Below are 20,364 nucleotides of genomic sequence, written 5' to 3'. Positions count from 1 at the left end.
CCACAGCACATCTTCAGGGTTATGAGGAAGAAACTTGAGGGTACAGGGGCACAAGGAGATCAAGGGACAGAAGAAAACAGTCCTTCCATGTATGTTAAAACACCCTTTCTCCTGACCTCATGGATAGTGTATCTAGTAACACAAGTCTTCAGAGCTCGATCAAATAAATGCATTTGAGTGATTCCTCCTCAAGTCTCCTATCTCACCTACAGGTAGAGGGCGTTCTCTGCAAACGCCACCAGAAGCTTTGAAGATCCCCTTATAATTCTGAGCAATTTGTTTGCACCTCCTTGTTCACCACCAACTTTACTGACTTGTTCACAGGCATTTACTGAATAGATTGCTTTTGACACGTGTTAGCTTTGGGCCAAACCCTCAGATATGCCACTGACAAAGGCTTTTCAAAAAACCAAGGTGAAACCTCATGCAAGAGTTAAGTGTTGTGTTTTTTTTCTTTTATTCCAAAGTTGGACAATTGCGTCCCAGCAGTCCTGATGAGCCCAACACAGAGAATTACAAGTCTCTAAGGCACAGTTCATTTTCCTTGCAGCTGAGCACCTGGTTTACAGGCTGAATTTGGAGGAGGACCAAGGGTGTGCTTGCTCTCCAGGTCTGTGAACATTAAGTCATTGCCAGAATGCAAACTAAGCTAGCTGCAAGGTTTAAGTCGTTCTATGCAACTACACAAATAAGTGTACTGAAGACCTTAGGACAGTCAAGCATGTCAGTAGCCTGATATTAAGACATGAATGATGATAATTAGTTATGTTTGCACTACTTGACTTTCAACTCAGATTACCCGGAAAAAACATGTATTTTTATCCTACTTAATATATTTATGATTCACCTGATAGGCTAAAATGTGTTATATATTCTTTAGAGCTGGAATGTCTTCTCTGAAGTGTCACTGACCATTTTTTGGCTGAACAGCAGAAGTGTTGCATGGTGAAACCTGAGCTTAAACTTCAAAGAAATGAAACCATCACAACCTCAAATTTCTTCTTTTCTCTTTTCAATCACGTGCCCGGGTCTGAGTGCAACTCAACCATTTCAAGCCATTCAGCACTGACTACATTTTGATTAGCTGTACCTAGTGAGAAAGAATGAAGATATGAGACAGTTGTTTCAACCACTCAGGATTATTGTTAGATTTTTAATTTATTTTTAGCTATTTAAGCAGGCTGCATTTTGTGACAGATCTTATAATTTAGTATCTATGTAGTCATTTTCCTGACACAATTCATTGAGCAGCAACGCAGAGGACTGTTTCTTGTGCAAAAAATGAACTTCAAGAACATTTGGAAATTCAGCTTCTGATTCATCTCAAGACTAGTTCAGAGCTGTGGGGTGGATGTATGTGCTCCTGAGAGCAGCGGACAACTTCCAGAACAAAAATACACTCAGGGAGTTAAATAAGGAATTGTATCCAAGAATCTCCAATGAATTTACCAGCATTAATCAATTCATCCTCATATATCTCAGAAGTATTGTCATTTATGACTAATATGAGCCAAGTTTTTTTTTTATGGTTGCCTCAAGGTTAGATAGGAAACCAGCAACAGTCAGGAATAGAACATAAAATTTTGATACTTCCAGTAACAAAGTGTTTGGTAGGGAAGGAAAGGTTTGAGCAACTTATATTTTCATTTGGGTTTTCTGCTCGTACTTCTCAAACAGGGAAAACTGGGTCCCTGGAGTTTCTACCTTCTAATCCTGTGCTCTTACCAGAGCTGCTGTGAGGCATTTGATCCTTGAAATAGGTGAAGCTGGCACCCTGGCTGCTTCCCTGTCCGTTTTTGCTGTTCAGTAGGTACTTCAGGCAATGGTGGGATCTTGCCATGGGAAGAGGAGGAGGTCCCAGCTCCTGCTGAGCTCCAAACACATGAAGACCCCAGAGCCAGAAGTTGTTCCTCCCATATTCAATCCACTTTCGCTTTGACCCCAGCTAAACTGCTATGCACATACTGCTCATTCCCCTGTCAACTTCAAATGTTAAGCCAAAAGGTAACTACAGCGTAAAACATACCACTGACACACTATCTGTACTGTGGCAGACAGAAAATACCAAGGGCTCTGGGCAGTGATATGTTAAGGTACTTTTTTTTCACCCCACAGCAATCTCTTGCCTAGCTAACTTCTCTTTAAATCCTCTGACTTCTGTAACCCATGGCACTGAAAGGCGTCACCAGTGTGATGATTTGAACATACTTACTGAAGACAGAGGATCTTTTCTCTTTAGAGCCATGCTTTTCTTCATATTTTTTCCTTTCTATTCTTTTAAAACGTTTGAAGACGAACTCCAGTAACAGAAGACACAAGCTATAGACACTCCAAACAATGCAAATAAGTTATGAAGAAACACAGGGTTGGAAAATAAAAAAAAAAAAGACTCTTTCAATATTTTTCTAAAATTTCCCCTGAATATCATCTTCCCATTCCTTCATGTATGGAGTTATTAAAAGCAGATTATTGGTGTACATTATCCCTGCTTTCTCAAAGTGATTCTCACGGGAAGAACGTGCAAACACAAACTAAGAGTAACACAGCCTAGACATGTCCTGGATCTAGAGAACAGGGACCTGAATTTAGGAGCTGTACTCCGTTCCAGATTCTACCAAGTGACTTTTTTTAATGTTTATTTTCAGAAAAGTGCACATTCAAGAGAACATTCTCCTACCTTGCAGCACCTCTGTGGGAACTGGCATTTGCTCAAAAATTGTGATCTGAGGAAGGAAAGAAAAGTTACACGTGAAAAGTTTTAACACAGGAGAGTCTTCATCTGTGTTTATTAATAACTGATAGCTAAGCAGCAACCTTTACATTCCTCAAAATTGACTTGAATACGGAAAGTTAGAGACTTGCTTTCATTTCTGCTACTGTTAACATTTTTCTATTACAGCACTTATCACTTCATTATAGTACAAAAATCTCATCAAGCCTGAAACCAAACTCTGAAACTGTGAGCACAGCAGACTCCATCCATGTTTCAGTAATACGTATTTCCAGTAAATTGTTTAGTCAGACTCACTAGAATTATTGACTCTGAAGGACATTAGTTTTGCGCACACTTCTAGAAGTTGAATAAATTATGCAATATTAAGGGTCCTGGACCAGAACGAGTGTTTACATGTAGATATGGCCACAAGTCTTAGAGCCTCATTTGGTGATGCTCTCCAAGTGTTATCCCATAAGTAAATAGAAAGACTTAGTTTTAAAGAACACGACCTATGCACCCTTTAGTCTTGTAATTTCAATTACCCTTTAATATTTAAGACCCAGAAATGACCAAAGGAGGGCTGAGAACTACTATGACTAAACTTAAGAAGATTTGATGATGACAACTGAAGGTGGCCAGTCTGCAAAGTCAGGGTAACTATCACAGGCACCCTTACAGCCATCAGTACATAGATCCCTCAGGGTCTTGATGGGAGTATTAAAGGCTATCATGCTTCCTCTGCCAAGGACAGCTGTACTTGCCAAAGAGGTTACCAACTCCGTCTGCTCACTACCACCCCACGCCAGACATTATCACACACAGACCTGTCAGCAGAGCTGCAGCTGTGAGATCTCATTAATCCTCTTCTGTCAAAATGAACTGCACTAGCAGAACCCTATTAATTAAACTAGTGCACCTTCCTCCCTTGCCTGCTGCAGTCATGTCCTAACTAGCTCATAGAGGCGCATCTCTGTGGTCCCCACGTCCCTCTCCTGTTCTGAGCTGCTCCAAGAATGCTGGAGATCACTAAATCTGTAGGAGGTGTTATGAAACTCATCAAGCAAAACGCAGTTCCTATGCTTTAGTGTGATATGATCAGAAATGTTAAAAACAAGCAATGCCCACAGCAGGCTTTAGCTGGATACATGCTGAGTGTGATCAAAGGCAGGGCTTCTCACCCTGCTCCCAGCCATTGTTCTTCAAGACAGCTATTTCTAACAGGAGAGGTACTTTGCAGAGGGGTTTGGTAGTCTTCAAAGCAGATCTGTCATCCAGGCGATCTTCACAACAGCCTAACGGGAGGGCAGGAAATTGTGTCAGAACAAGGAAATGATAAGAATAACTGCTTATTTTTGTAACTATGAATTTGTTGGTACTGGATCATTCCACTGATCCATCCATCAGTTTCCCTGTCCTGCCTCTGGCAGGGACCAATATTTGTCAGAGCTGAGGAAAGTGGAAACCCCAGAGAAGGCATATGGTCGATTGCACAATGCTGGAAGTTCAGGGAAATTGTCCTCAGCAGCTTCAGGAATGGTTCGTTTGCATCTGAAAGCACAATACCCAGGAGCAATTATTCTAGCTGTGTTTTTCCTACTTAGTCAGTCTACGCACTTCAGAATATAAACAGTAACGCTGAGTTACGGTAACTGGTGAATGCTGGTTTCCCAGCAAAGCTGGTGGGCTCCCTTTCTCATTCTCTTTGCTTATTGTAAAGCAGGTCTGACGATTTTCCGGCCTAGGAAAACCCACCAGTGATGCAAAGCAAGGAGTTTTCTCTGAAAAGGTAAAGATCTGAGGTTACTGTAGAGCATGTTGGTGGAAGAGGCACAGGGTGGAGCGTGAAGTGCTGGGGTAAGGCCTCAGCTGCTATGATTTAAAACAGCCCCTGAGGCTGCTCTAATTTACTTTGGAGCCTTTCCTAGAACAAGGTTGAACATTTTGCAGACAGGACGTGAAACACAAAAGCCTTTTGCACAGGCAAAAGTAAATGAAACAATCCATGAACACGAGATGCTAATCCCTTCTCTTTAAAAGCCCAGGCATTTTGACTGAAAGCTTAAACCCTTGCTTGAGTGAGGCCAGGTGAAAACCCCACCTCTACATACATAGCTATGTTGCCTTTGCTCTGGGTTTGACAGAATCCAGCCTGAGTGCACATAATTAGGAAAAAAGAAAACACAGAGCAGCTTCTGATATAACATAAAAATAAAAAATGGGTGAATTTGAGGTGTAGAAGCAAGAGGTAGCACTTAGCTTTGAGAGCACTCATTAAAATTCATCTTCCACATGTCTGAGTTGTTTATGGAGGATCACCACAGCCACTCAGACCCTATAAACTACAAGTGCCAGTCTAGAGATTTATGGCACTGCAGCCTTAAAAAAAGTTTAATCCTTGTCTCAGCAGTTTGAGGCTGATATAAAATGAACATATATACACAGAAGTATTTCGAGCTTGCTTTCCCACCCCGATAAACCCAACAGGTTACTGTTAAGGTATTTAATATAAACAATTTACCTAAGGACTAGGTGGGTGAAAGGGGAGAAAGAGCACTAAAGTTGAGTGATGTTTCTAAGTAACAGCCACAGATGACAGCCAGGTACTTTATACATCCAGCATCAGCACTGCTGAGAAGACATATGGAAGCATTGATAAGTTGGGAATAAAAGCATATTCTGCTTTGCATAAGGATATGAATAAAAGGTTATGGTACAGAATTACCAAAACAGATTCTTGTGTCTGTACATTTACCATCCTTGATATCTCGAGCTAATATACAGCAAAAGAAAACAGGAAGAGAAAAACAACCTTGTTGTGTGGGAGTTTTAAAGGGCTTTCTAATGCTTAGCATAATGCATGTATTTTTATGGCATTTCTGTAAATCACATGGCAAAATGTTCCAACATTACATATAATTTAAACGTCTTGTTCATTTTCTTTATGAATCGCAAATAGATGAAAATAATTTAGTATGAGAAAGATTAGACAGCCATATTAGAAGAGACTTGATTCTTCAAAAAAACCCCAAGATTTTTACCTCTGTTAAAAAAATACTTGCTTCTTACTGCTCTGAACATTTGTAGGTACCTAAACATTTTCCAAATTTGGTAAGAGAAATTTGCCGGTGATCCCTTCACAAAAGCTGTGCTGCTGCTTAGGCAAGTACGAAGTCTCAGCTCATTCCATGACCATCTAGAGGACAAACAACAGAAGTTTCAGCACTGTAGGACAATTGTGCTGTTGTACTGTTTGCTTTATAAAGCGTATTAACTCCCTGCAATGCAGACGCTACCACAGCACAGCCTTAGCGCCGAAGTGTCTTATTGTTACCAAATCCTGAGGACAACTGAAGGTGATTGCATTTTTTTGTCCAGTGCAGTAGAAATCAGAGCCCCAAATCTCCCATGGTTCTGGGGAAAAAAAATGTCTCGCTATGTTGGCTTTTAAAACTTTCTTTCAACACAGCCAGCGTTTCCATGTTGCAAGCTGTAATCTAGCAGCTCATGGAGGAAGTTGTGACATGACACCTCTTACACCAGGAGGATAAGGCCAAAGCATTCTTACTTTCCTTTTAACCCTCATGTACAATTTTTAAAGACACTTGCTGGGTGACGGGAGAGGAGAGAGGATAAACAGAAAGGAGAGTTGTCCAGCAGTAACACAAGAGGTTAAGAGCTGACAGCAGGCAGGCAAATCATGCCACATCTCCTCCTTGCTGGAACCGCACTGCAATCAAGGCAGTTCTGGCAGCCAGCTGCTGCTACAGGCTGTCTCCACCTATGTTTTATGAGAAGAGAACTAAAGAGAGCGGTTCTGTGGGATCACGAACCAACTTCGACCATTTGCTGGCAAGAAGAGAGTAGATCAAGTATCTTTTTCACGTGGCAAGACAGAAACTACAATAGCATATATACATCAGAATATAGTGCTAGAGAGGGTCAAATGGTGCCAGTCAAACATCCACATAAATGCCAATCAAGCAAGTACTATTCTCAACATCCTTGAACTTCAAACAATATAATTCACCAGGCACCAGCTCCTAAGTGATTTTATTTGTTTTCCTATGCATATTCCTTTCCAAGAGATGAGGCACTCAATTCTGCTTAAGGCCAAGTGTGAAATTATATTTGCAATGGTGTCTAAGTGGAGCGAACTGGGAATCCTTCCAAACTCTGACCTTGAAAACATGTAAGTAACCTGGAAAGATAGATAGGGGACAGTGGGAGGAAAGGGGATATGTACTGGGTAAAGGAAACAGGTATTTGTTTTCTGAAGGAGTTCTTCTCCCTACCACCAGTAAACTCCTTAAAACTTGGTTTAAGAAAGAAGGTAGATCATCACGACCCAGCTTTACAGTCACAGGCAACCCTACTAGAGCTGATCAACCCAGAGAGGCATCCACAGCTCTTACTTGCTGTTCCAGATGCCACAAAAGACCCTCACAGTACCTTAGGACCAATCTAGGTCTATTTTATAGGAGAGCACAGACTATAGAAAACAATTCCTCAGAAAAATACCAGATAAAAACATCCAGAATAGTTTCTTTTCTAGATTCCTTTAACAGGAAGATAGTAGCTTTATAAAAATAGCAGTGTCCCTGAAAGCAAACCTTTGTACCACATTAGAATAAAGACTCTAAAGGTCCATGCCAATATTGGCACCAAACCTAGCAACCCCCAAAAAATGAGCAATATTCTCCAGTCAGTACCTGAATTATTTTCCATGCCCAGCCTGGCTCACCTTACACCATTCCTCTGTCTGTGGCCGATACTCCAGGATGTTCTAGAACCTGATGGGGAGGCAAAAATCCAAGACTGATATAACTGTGATGGTAAAAGCAGAGATACTCTAAGCAGCAAAACTGAAATAAGCAGGGCATTCACCATGCCAACTCTTACCTGTTCCACTTGGAAGAGGAGGAAGGACACAGCTCCTACCATCTGATGCCCTGTCCAGGGCATGGGGCCATGGGGTGACACAGGAACAGGCAGCTTCGCTGCTGACTGCTCTGGGACAGCACAAGGTGAGTTACTGCAATATGTTACAATTCCTTTTCAGACTAATGCAGCAAAACTTAGTTAATTAAAAGGTGCCTTCATGTTACCCTCCCTACCCCCTCTAATTCTGTACTCAAGTACCCGATATGTATCTTCCTCCCCCATCGCTGCATTTGTCAGTAATTTTGCTGAACAATTACATACCGGGGAGATAAACTATTATAGAGACTTTGCTTGTCCCAGCATTCATAAAAAACTCTTCCCAAATAGCCTGACCTTTCAGTTCTGCTCTTTATTTAGCTCTGGAAACCCTATCAATGAGGCTGTTCCACTTTGCCTAGTTTTGCACCATGTGAAAAATACATGATCTGGTTGTATAAATTTGAGTGGCTATTTTGGCTGATGCAAGCTGAAAATCAGGTTTGCCTGAATCTATCTCCTCTGTAGCTATGAAAGAGAATCCCAGGCTGGAAGGGACCTCAGGGATCATCTAGTCCAACCTTTCTAGGAAGAGCACAGCCTAGACAAGATAGCCCAGCACCCTGTCCAGACAACCCTTGAAGGTGTCCAACGTGGCCGAGTCAACCGCTTCCCTGGGGAGATTATTCCAATGGTGACTGTCCTCACTGTGAAAAATTTCCCCTCTCATGTCCAATCGGAATCTCCCCAAGAGCAACTTGTGTCCATTCCCCCTTGTCCTCTCCATGGGACTCTGTGTAAAGGGAGTCTCCATCTTCTTTGTAGCTACCCCTTAAGTACTGGTACATGGTGATGAGATCCTCTCTAAGCCTCCTTTTCTCAAGGCTGAACAAACCCAGCCCTCCCAGCCTATCCTCATATGACAGCTTCCCAGTCCTTTGACCATCTTGGTGGCCCTTCTCTGGACCCCTTCCAGCCTGTCCACATCCTTTTTGTACAGCAGGGACCAGAACTGTACACAGTGCTCCAGGTGTGGCCTGACAAGCGCTGAGCTGAGCGGGGTAATGACTTCTTTATCTGTGCTGGTGATGCCCTGTTTGATGCAACCCAGCATCCTGTTGGCCTTCTTGGCCGCAGCAGCACACTGTTCGCTCATGTTGAGCTTTCTGTCCACCAGGACCCCCAGGTCCCTCTCCACAGAGCTGCTCTCCAGCCAGGTGGATCCCAGTCTGTGCTGCACTCCTGGGTTATGTTTTCCCAGGTGCAAGACCTTACGCTTGTCCTTGTTGAACTTCATAAGGTTCTTGCTGGCCCATTCCTCCAGCCTATCCAGATCTTCCTGCGAAGCAGCTCTCCCTTCTGGAGTGTCCTTTCCCACTCAGTTTGGTGTCATCTGCAAACTTCATCAGGCTTCACTTGATCCCGTTATCCAGATCACTTATAAAGATGTTGAATAACACTGGGCCCAATATTGATCCCTGGGAGACCCCACCTGTGACAGGTTGCCACTTTGAAAAAAAGCTATTTACCACCACCCTTTGGGTGCGGCCTGTCAGCCAGTTCCCCACCCACGGCACAGACCACTTGTCTAGGCCATCTAGAAGATTAGGTTCACCTGTCTTTTAAACACCGGTGTCAGCTTAAGGGGACCCTGCCTTCTCCCGGCCCGGCAGATGCAACCTGCTGCTCACCCAACGCAGTCCACCTGAGAAGCAGCTCACTCTGCCAGAGCCTCCAATGAGGTAACTGCTTCCAGTGGTGAGATGTGGCATGGATAACCTGGGGAACAGTAGTATTTTCCAGCATCTGAGCTATATGCACAGGACCCCACTGATCACGCCCCAGGGTCTATTATGGTTTCTTCAAATCAGACCTTCTCAGTACAATTATTGTTCTTGTCCTGTTTCCCAAAGACAGAGCAGATTAACTAGGTCAGGCATGGAATCTTACAAAGCAAGTCACTTCCCACCTGAAGTGAGTTTCCTTCTAAAGCTTATTTATTAATACTTGGATTGAATCGGTCTGAAAAAAGGGCAAGATTAAAACATTTTCCCTTTTTGGTTCGTAGTGCATGGGAAACAAAAACACACAAGTATGGACTCCTGCTTCATTTGCCTTTATGAATATTTCACACAGCTGTATTTTACATAGCTTTAAATCTTACAGTGAAGGAGTGGGAATGCTGAGGAAGTCTAATACAGCATAAACATTCCTAATGCTTTCAGACTGACTCTAATTTGCAGCCTATCCAAAAAGCAACAGTTTCCCTACCACCACCTTTTGTACTTTTTAGAAGAAAAGCTGGAAAATTTGCATGGATATCAAATTTAGTACTATAGTTTTTATAGAGAAATGAAATCTAGGACTATATATATTATTTTTTTTAAAAGGATCAAAATGCCATCTTTCCAGAAGGAAAAAAACCTTCCTTTATAAGTCTAGAACCTCAAAATCTAGAAAAACCCATGAACAAGGAATGAAGTCTAATCCAATAGTGAAGCTGACTACACTGACTTTAACAAATACAACACTAGATGTGAAGGAAAATGCTGCTTCTTTACAAGTCTGTCACTCCCAACAGGTGATATAGTAGCAATATACATCGAGAATCTTGTTTACAGCACAGGTAGTTAGACAGAGAGCATCTTTATGAATTTGCCAAACTTCATTACACAAACCCAAAGTTACCTTTGAGGACCCAACTCAATTGAAACTGGGAAAGTTATTTTTATACCACTAGAAGTATTACAAACATCCTGTACAGGCTACAACATTCATTTCCTCCAGTGGCTGTAGTAAGCTAGGGACTTCAAGGATAAACGTTAAGAGCAGGGGAAACAGTTTCAGGAATAGTACGTGCACACAGTCTAACCATGCTTTCAGTAAGCTAGATCACCTTTTGAGTCATTCTTTTCCACCATGCTATTCTTTATTCAGAGTCTGATGTTCCCATAGGATTTAGTAACATTGAAAAAAAGCATAAAATATTTCTCTCCAGTGTTGGCAATACAAGACAGCCTTGATGGACATGTCTCCTTCTCCTCCCCCTAAAAAAAGTATTTTCTCCCTCTTTTGCTTCTTACTGACAGGAAAAGACTACAGCGTAGTCTTGTTATAGCCTATTAATTTCTCCTAGTTACAGAAGACCATGGATTCTGTTGCACATATACATTCCAAATACATTTCCAGTGTTAGCTGGCTTTCTATTTTAGGTGATCACAGCATCTGAACTGTGCAGAAAAATAGCTGATGTTATTGAAAAGAAAGCTCAGATTCTTCCCCTGTTTGCCTTGAATAGGAATTACTTTATACCGGATCAAATAAGATCAGAAAATCAGCATGTACCAGTTAGCATCACCTGATGTCTTTCGCTTTCTTTACCACTAAGCTTCATGGCCACATTACTGAGGAAAGCAGCACCGCTTTTACCTGAGGAAGCTAATTAGAAACACATCTGGAGGATCTTCTGGCATGAGGCTCCAAAGCCATCGGCACAGGCTGGTTTCTGGGTACCTCTACATTTTTGGCAGGTTTGTGTCTGTGGTTTGCTGTTCATACTGGAAGGTGGCCATTTCTGCAGTGTGCATCAAGCCAATGGGCTTAGGCTGTCCTCATCTCAGCATCAAGCAAACACTCCTCCCTTGTGGTTCAGCTGCAGATGAGGTGGAAGGTCCAAAAATCAGAGAGAGCAGATCTGATTATGGAAGAGACAAAAGGTACAGTGGATGAGAAAAATGCAATTGTGCAGCTGTGGTACTGAGTGGTCATTAAGTGTCAACAAAAGAAATAGCAAGCACAGGACAGAAAAGCAAAGAAACACTGTCTTCTGACTTGCCTGAAATGTTAAAGATGATCAGCTGACACTCAATGGATAGATGACGTGAGAGGAAGAATTGCTGTCTGCAAGAAACCCACACTGAAACTGAAAATCAGATAAGGAGAAAAACTGTTAACAAATGGATATACAGAAACATCAAAAGCTTGAGCACAAAGTGCAGCTAAGGCATCACTAGTGTTCAGACTCCATAAATGATCCCATGTTCTGGAAACTTGGTTTTCAATACAGTGTCAGTTTACAGTTGCATGGTGAGAAGGTGGATAATGTTTAGACACTTTTGCTAGGAACTGAACTGGGCAATGTGGTACCGATCACTTCCCCTCAGATCACCAGGATCAAATCTGGGAATCTTATATTTGCATAGGTTCCAAGTACACTGATATTTTAATATTAAATTAAAATTAAATCAAGTCACAGGCTGACTAAGTGAGACTAGGAGTTAAACTCCTGTGGGAGACTCTGCAGAGAACACGAAGCACAAGCCTACAGCTCTGAATACCAACTCACCCCCATCCAAGACTACTGCTAATAAACAGATCCCAGGGCTGTACGCCAGCCAGGAAATACGCTCCTGGTTATGCAAACAGCCAGCAAAAGTTCAGAGAACATGTGCAAGCAGGAATGACACCAAGTAACAGGGTCTGGGCACATTCAAGGAAAAAGCCCAACCACAGACTTACTGTGCTGACTGAACCGGACCCTGGAGAAAAGGAGGTGCATCGACATGTCACCTGAACCCCTCGTGCTCCAAACCTGGCATTGCACTGAGGGGACTAGAAGTCTGGCTGCCAAAGGAGGGAGGGGAAATAAAGATTTGTCATGGAAGTTAAGAGTACATATATTAGAGGAAGAAAAACTGTGAGACTCATGGAAGCGTATCAGGTAAGGTCCAGAGTATTTGTGCTGTTTACTGTGCAAGCGTTTGTACCTTCCCGAGAACAGCAAGAGACTGGTCAGAGGATTCATCAACCTCTTAGGAATAGGGTTGTAAGGTTTACCTCTAATTCCCTTCTCCAGAGAGAAGGCAATACATGCAAGCAGCTGGATAAAAGAGAACAAAGATGTCAAAAAATGCAAATTGGCCAAAGAGAAAGGTACCACCACCTCTGCTGCTGCAAAGATTAAGCCTGAGATTGTTGTCAGAAAAGATCAACAAGTTCTGGAGAAGTGGTGGTAGTGCAGGTGTGGGGAACTAGCCCCTGCTCATTGTCCTGAAAGGAAAAACTCACTAGGAATTTTTACTTACCTTCAGCATACAAGTTGAATGCCCACTGATGGCCAGTTTGTCAGAGCAGTGACCAGAAAAAGAGTGAGAAAGGCATGAGGAGCACAGAGGCCCAGACAACCATGAGATGGTGACTGGTTACCCAGTAACTGTTCAGTAACTAAGTGATACATGCTGGCAAGCATCAGCCTTCCTCCCTTCCATGTAGGGGAGAAGAGGTTTCTTCTGACCAGGGCTTTTACTCATCCTTCACAAAGTCTTTGGCTTTCCTCTGCAACATTGAGTCCCAGAACAGGGCTGCACCCACCTTACATCTCACCAGTTTGCCTATTCTTGTGCTCCTCCTGTTCACATTAATGATGACCCTGCTTGAACACAAGCCTTTCAGAGGACATTTCCAAGCACTTCTCCATGCCCCAGTGCCCATGTCCTCCTGCTGGCTGTCTCTGGGAAATCCTGGGGTTAGCAGACAGGCAAACACACACTAGTCAGGTGAGCACATCTGCACCCAGTAGTCTGAAAATCTGAACTTTAATCCTTGTATGAAGGAGTCATTCAAATACCTAACCTTCCAGGATTATCTTCACGGTCAGACTAGCTCTCCAAGAGCTACTTGCAGTGAAATAACGACAAATTTCGTGCTAGAACATGTCATTTACAAAGTATAGTGGAAAATCATAAGGAGTCTGCAGAGGCTTTGCCAGTGTTCACGTCTTGTGTTCAGCCTTGGACACGGATAAGCATTAATCTTCATCTATAGCATCTTGCAAAGAAATGCCCATCCTTCTAGACAAGGAGAGGAACCATGAAGATTTATGGACCAGGAGGTAAAAATCCATTTTTGGTTGCACTATTTTTCTTTTATAATAAATGATTAGTGAGAAAAAGAAAAGTTTAAAATGGGCAACAGGCTCTTTATTCCATCCAACTGTTGTTAGCTGCAAGATAAATACATCTCAACTGTAATACATCATTTCTGACGAACTTGAAAAGAGAACAAAAGTGTTAAATAGGCCTGTGGCAATATGCAAGAGCTACAGCCAAAGGTTACAGCTTGCTATAGGGGTACAGCCCGCCTGTATGACTATAGCTGCAGACACCCCTTCCTACAGGACAAGCATAATAAAACAGTGGGCTGAATTAACCTTACTCTACTTGATGAGTCATTTAAATAAATAGTACTAAATTATTTCCTATTTAAACTAGTAAATTACCTCATATATAGGAAATGGTGATAATTAAGGAAGATATTCAGATTGTCTCCTTTAATCCACTTACAAGGAAGGCAAAAAAAATTGCTTCAGAGTTCACACACCCGGTGGTGTTTTGCCCTGCTTTCCTGTATGACCACATTCCTTCGTGCAAATACTCTGCCCGTGCTGCTCCTCGCTGCTCCCAGAGTCTCATATCTCACTTGGAGATTGCCTAGCAAACAGCTCTTCCTTTAACTAGTGTCCTAAAGTAATTACGGCTGCACATAATGCAAACTTTTCCCTTCTGCTGAGCCGGGCACACTACAGACACAGCCATCATCTTTTTCTGATTGCAAATAAATGCCCATCCTTCTAGACAAGGAGAGGAACCATGAAGATTTATGAACCAGGAGGTAAAAATCCATTTGGGGTCGTACTATTCTTCTTTTACAATAAATGATTACCTGTTCTTCAGCCTTGTCTTCATTTGTTGGTTATGGCTCAGGCCACGGGACAGCAAGTGGGTCTTGGGACCCAGGCTGATGTGGTGTCGGAGGGCTGTGATAAAATTTGCTTTCCAATCCCCACCTGGGGTATTTCCAGTGTAGCTTTAGGCAAGAAGCATTCAAGTGCTTGAAAACTTCAACCCAAGTGAATTAGGCTTTTTGAAAAAGAGATTCAGCTCCTTAGTTGTCTCCAGATAAACCCTTAGCCACAAAAAGGAAGCAATGCTTTGCCTCCGTGCTCTGGTATCTTATCTGTAATGAAAGTGTCCTTTCCTTATTGCTTTTTATTTAGACTTCAAGGATTAGTTAGGGGATGGTTTCATACTGTGTTTGTAGAGCACACAACCTAACAGGACCCTGAAGCTGTAAACGATGATATGACCAGAGTGAAGTAAAGTCTATGTGCTCCCAAACCAGCCTGATTTCCACTACGCCATTAATTCATCCTCAGAGAGATGTTAAAAGCATGATTATTCTTTTCCTTGAAAACCCATGCAACCCGACCAAGACTTATTAAAAGTGTCTAGAAAAGTTTGTGTCACTCCCAGCCAGCCCGATTCCTCTAGGAGCAGCACGCAAAAGGACACAAGTACTGCTGGAAGTGAATCCCGTCAGTCTTTCCCTGCAGCAGGATTCATCTCAGTCAGGTACGCCACTCGGGCAACAAGGGGCCAAGTTCTCCTTTCCATGTCCTATAGATAGGAAGTTTTTTACTTTAATACACTTTTTCATATCTTATCAGCACGAAGTGCATCTTGTACAGCCATGGACTCATTCCTCCTCCTACCAACGCTGGCTTAGGGTGGGGAAACCTATTTGGTTTTTGCTGCCACTGTGTGGCCATCGAGAGCAAAGACCTTAAAGCAAGATGCTGTAACCGTCACACAACTCCACAGCTATGATCACAGGCTCCGGCTCCTTGTGTTTTCTTATACTGGTGAATTATGTAGCTTATTTGCAGGCAAAGTGAGATATTATTAAAAAAAAATGCATTTCTCTGAGAGGGAAGCTGAGAGATTAGGGCCTGAGCATGAGTCTCCTGGTGAAAATAAAACAAAGTCTGATATTAATGGAAGCTCTCAGCGTCCCCAAGGAACAGTTTTCTGTAGCCCACAGCTCCACCCATGAAAGTGGTGCCTGAAGGTCTCAAAATGAGACCAGAAAAAAGTCTTCCCTCTGCAGTATAGTTGTTAAATGAAAGTCGTCACTGTCTTTCTGTAGCACATCCTATTTTATATCCACAAAACAGTTCAGCATTTTAATAATTCAAATACAGGTAAACCCTCTCCCACCACCAAGTACAGCCATATCTGGGGTAAACCACATGAAAATTTTGAGCAAGCCCAAAAACCAAATTAGCTGAGCAGAATACAGTGCGGAAGCAAAATAAAAACATGAAATGCTTATGTCTTTCCAGTGAGTATTATGGAAACACATAAAACCTTCTTCCAGATCCCATTTTGACTCTGGCATCGAGGCTTATCCCCCTGTGAACTTGCAGGCTCAGCGTAACCAAACCTCCATGAAGCACCTGAGAAGCAGTCGCTCAGCAGTTCACAGGTAACTGCTGAGTACAGAGGAACAGCAGGAAGCAAAGGGCAGCATCTCAAAGCCATCCAGTTCCCAGGTCCTGGGGGCCTACATGGGGTAAACAGAAATGTAGAGGGCTGCAGGCAATAAGAACAGACAACGTGAGAGTTTCCAAGGGCAGCTGCTTCCATTTGACTTCTGAACTTTTGCTTCTATTTTAATAGCGAAGCAAACCTGTGAGTTTTGTACAGCTTTAAGCAACCAGAGCATCCCTCCAGCTTCGCCCAGCTCCCCACAGCTGCACCCATAGTGCAACAGAAGTGGGTATAAGATGCCATTTCAAATCCCCCAAGTTTAGGGTCAACAGAGCTTGCCCCTTTTCCTTCCCATGATTTAGAGCAGTCAGAAATGTACTTTAAATTACACTGGCTGTACCTGACAGACCAAACCAAAGCAAGCTACAGGAGCACTTCCATCAGCCCCCCCAATCACTGCCATCCATGGTTTGCTGCTCTGGTGAGGCAAACTTCTTTGGAAACCTAATATCTGAGCACATGGGCTCATGCTGGAGACTCATTCCTTATCCTAGCTTCTGTGGTGTCAACTCCTGTTTGTTTAGGAAACAAGCTGAGGCTTGAAATCCTTTCATACATATAGGACACTCCCTCATTCAATCCTGCCTGTTAAACAGCTTCTGAAGATGCCGCCCATTGCAAGGTCTTATCACCTACTTAAGTATTTACTCGGTTTTGGGGTTTTGTTTTTTTTTTTTTTTTGCATGGCCTAGAAGAATTGACAACATCCCTGTATCACTGATTGCAAGACCCAGGATTAATACCTACAAGGATGTACGTAAGTTACAAGCTGCCTTTAAGATGGAATCAAAATTGTTCTGTCTTAAAGCAGACTTGTCCCATTAATACACACAGCTTGCTGGCAGTTTGTAATTTTTCCTGAAAGCCAAAACTTACCATTACAATCAGGCTGCTCCTGTCAAAACAATGTTTTGCATGCAAACTGCAACCAAATTGTAGGAAGAAAAGAGGAGGAATGAAAAGCTTAATTTGCAGAGACCTTTTAAGTCTTAAAGCAGGAATTCTGCACATAGTCTCCCATCTGGCCAGTGTTAAAACCTTGAAAGTGATGTGCCTGAAATACTGCAGAGCCCAAAGTGCTTGATTATTACTTTTGTCAGGGATAAATATTGGCTCAAATTCAAAATCTAGGCAGTATGTCAGCTACTGCTGTGTTTCTACACTGCATTATTCAGATAAAAACAGTTTAGGTTACTTTGTAGAAAGCCAACACCTGCAGCTCTAATATGAACTTGCTCAGCTCCTTTCATCCTACAGGGATGTCAGAATATTGGAGATTCCTGTATCCAGAAAGACTTTGTAAGCAAAGGGACACCCCACTCAGTAATGGGAGGGCAATATTTTGCATCCAGTCACCTCAATTTAAAAAATGCTGTAGCTATGCACAAGATTGGGAAAACATTTCAAATTTAACCATATATTGGCCAATGAATGGAAAAAAAGGATTATTTTTTCTACTCCAACATTATGCTTCTTGCTTTGGCATTATCTGTATTAGAAATGGTTTGAAGATGGAGAACTTATTTGCAATATTACCCCCAGTTAAGGGGAAGAAGCCTCTGGAAGATCTATCCAGGAAAATTACTAGACTTGCTTGGAGAAAATAAATTACTTCATTGATCCTCACAGACATCCTCCTTCCCTTTAAAGTTCATGTGAAGAGGGAGGCATAAGGACTGAGAAATTGGAGCCTAAATGTATCTGGGAAAACAGACTAGGAGGCTTGACTACATTTGCCATCAAGTTGCCCTGTTTTATTGCATTGCAGTCCTAGAATTTGATTAGCAATTTCTCCTCTTCATTCATCCTCATGACATCTGGATGTCAAACCTCTGATCCATATCTGCAAACATGTTAATACAGATTCCAGCTACCTCTTGCTGCTACCCACTCCTGACATACTAGAATTTAAGTGTCAGAAACTCCACTTTATTTGTGGTTAACTAGTGCAAGTTCCCCAAAGGCAGAAATGAGGGAAGGCCAGAGCAAAGCTGGACTGAAGTCAGAGCAAGGTGCATGAATCAAGAAATTGTTTTTATGTGGTATTTACACAAAATGAAATATTACCTCTAAAATCTGGAAGGTTTAAAAGTGAATTTTATGAGTTTTGCTGCTATGCTTTTGCTCTGACACAGATCCTGTCTTAGGCTCGTGCAGTGCACATGGGCACAGCCAGCTCTTTGGCACCTGCCAGGGAGCGCTTGCAAGCCGCTGAGCTGTTTCTGCTTGGAATCAGAGGAAGACTCAGAGGTCAGTTCCCTTGCAGCACACATCATCCCACAGCAGATGCCGTGCTGGAGACGGCGATGCTAGTTTAAGGCATAAAAGCAGCTCTACAACCACATCAAGAATGTTAACACTAAAAGCCAAGGAACATCATCAACCAATGCTGTTCACAGTGTGTCTTTGCTTGCTACAGGGCCCTTTTGCAAGTCTGCAAGATAGAGAAAGGACAGAATTCCCTACATACTCTAATACCTGAATATTCATTCTGGTTTTTCAGGCTATTTCAGGGACTTATAGAATGATCAAACTTCAATTGCTCCCAAAGCTTTCTAGCAGTTATCTTGCCCTCACGCAGTATTACTGGTACTGCTACAGCACCAAAGACAAACCTGCTCCCTCAAGACCACATGGATTTGGAGGTTTAGTCTGGTCTGTTAAAAAACAGTCCAGCTGCAGATGCCCATGGATCTGGGGCTGCTCCCACGAAGCATACAGCATTACAGCAGGCAAAAAGGGAGGTGTGGAAAGCCTACAGGGCACTCAGCTGAAGAACAGCTCCAGGAGGGACCACGAGCAGAGTGGTTTTACAGGTGCTTGGCTGCCAGGAGCATTTGCTTTGCAAAGCTCAACAAATCAACAAGAAAGGATGATTTGGGGTTACACTACCTGCAAAGACATGGGGAGCTGCAGCATCTGCTTATGGGAGCGGGAAGCTGGAGGGCTTCATTGCTCAGCGCACAAGCAAGGCACATGCCAGCAGATGGCATCGGGAAACCATAAATCCATCTGCAGGGTGCAGGATCACAGCTGGTCCTGCTGCCTCCAGCTCGGCAGCAATCCTTCACTCACGTAGTCAGCGCAGCATTAGATGCAATACGCCGATAAGTGTAATTATTCTGCATTAACTTGTGCATAAGGTTTTCTGCTGCAGCATAAAAATGCTTCAGCTCCATTTATTTACATCCTGCCCCTGCTGTGGGAAGGCTGATAATAGCTATCTGCAAAGAGGAAAAAGTGGAAATTAGTTGGGCTGCTTGTTGATACACAGAAAAAGTGGCACGGCAAGGGCAAATAATATTCTCCTCAGCCATCCCAGCACTCTGCTCACTTGTCTCAGCTGCAGGAAGCTGATGATGTCAATTTGGTCTCAGCATACCTGCATATATGGGCAGGTGGAAAGACTTGTAAATACTGTGGTTGAATTTTAATCCAATTATTTTTTCTTTATTTGCTCTGTATTTCGGCACTCCTTCATGAAAATTCTTCTCCTATTTATCATATCATAGAGCACCTGAAAAATCAGCTCATATTTCCACAACCTTCTCAGAAAAGCGACACCAATGTCTGACAAAAAGTGGGAGGGAATAATTTTGCAAAGTATGAGGAATATTTTGTTTCCAGCTGCTGTCCCACAGCAAGGGGCCAGCATAGTTTGGCCAAAGTCTCTAAAGACTGTTCCCAGCAACTGCTTCAGAGGCTGGGGCATGGAAAAATGCTGCCTTAGTGACAGCAAAAGGTAAAACTGGGGAAAAGAAGAGAGCAGCTGCAGTTGCAGAGCTAAGCCTCAGCCAAGTTATATTTACAATATCACTGAATTTTATCCATTCCAGGTACTGTTCTGTAGTCTTCACCCTCAAATGTTATAAAGTCACCTCCAAATCTTACAAAGTCTTTTCCTCACATTACTATTTCCTTCTGTAGATTTTGTCAGAGGGCTTCCAGTTTTAAGGACAGCAATATTTACATTTGCTGCTGCATACCTCCTTCCAGAGCCGTGTCTTGGGGCTTTTAGGAGTATGCCTGAGCAAACACGACTCTTTATATAGACTTCAAGAAGGGGTAACTCGAGTAAACACTGTGCGACTTAAAACCTTGAAAGTTAATATTTGGCAAGCTCTTGTGTTCACATCTTTGGAAAGGTTTGCCTCTGGAAATAAAGCAAGAACATCTTCTTGAAAAAAAGTCAGAGTGGCAAATCCACGCCCAGTACTAACACTGGAATTCCTGACTTCATACGTTATCCTAATGCTGGGAACAACCATACCCAAATGTTAGTTTTAGAGAGCCAGATTTTACAGATGCAGACCCCCAGGACAAGACTTTCAAGAGTAGTCTTTG

This window comes from Phalacrocorax aristotelis, chromosome 7, assembly GCF_949628215.1.
Source record: "Phalacrocorax aristotelis chromosome 7, bGulAri2.1, whole genome shotgun sequence".
NCBI lineage: Eukaryota > Metazoa > Chordata > Aves > Suliformes > Phalacrocoracidae > Phalacrocorax > Phalacrocorax aristotelis.
Note: the sequence above shows the minus strand (reverse complement) of the source record.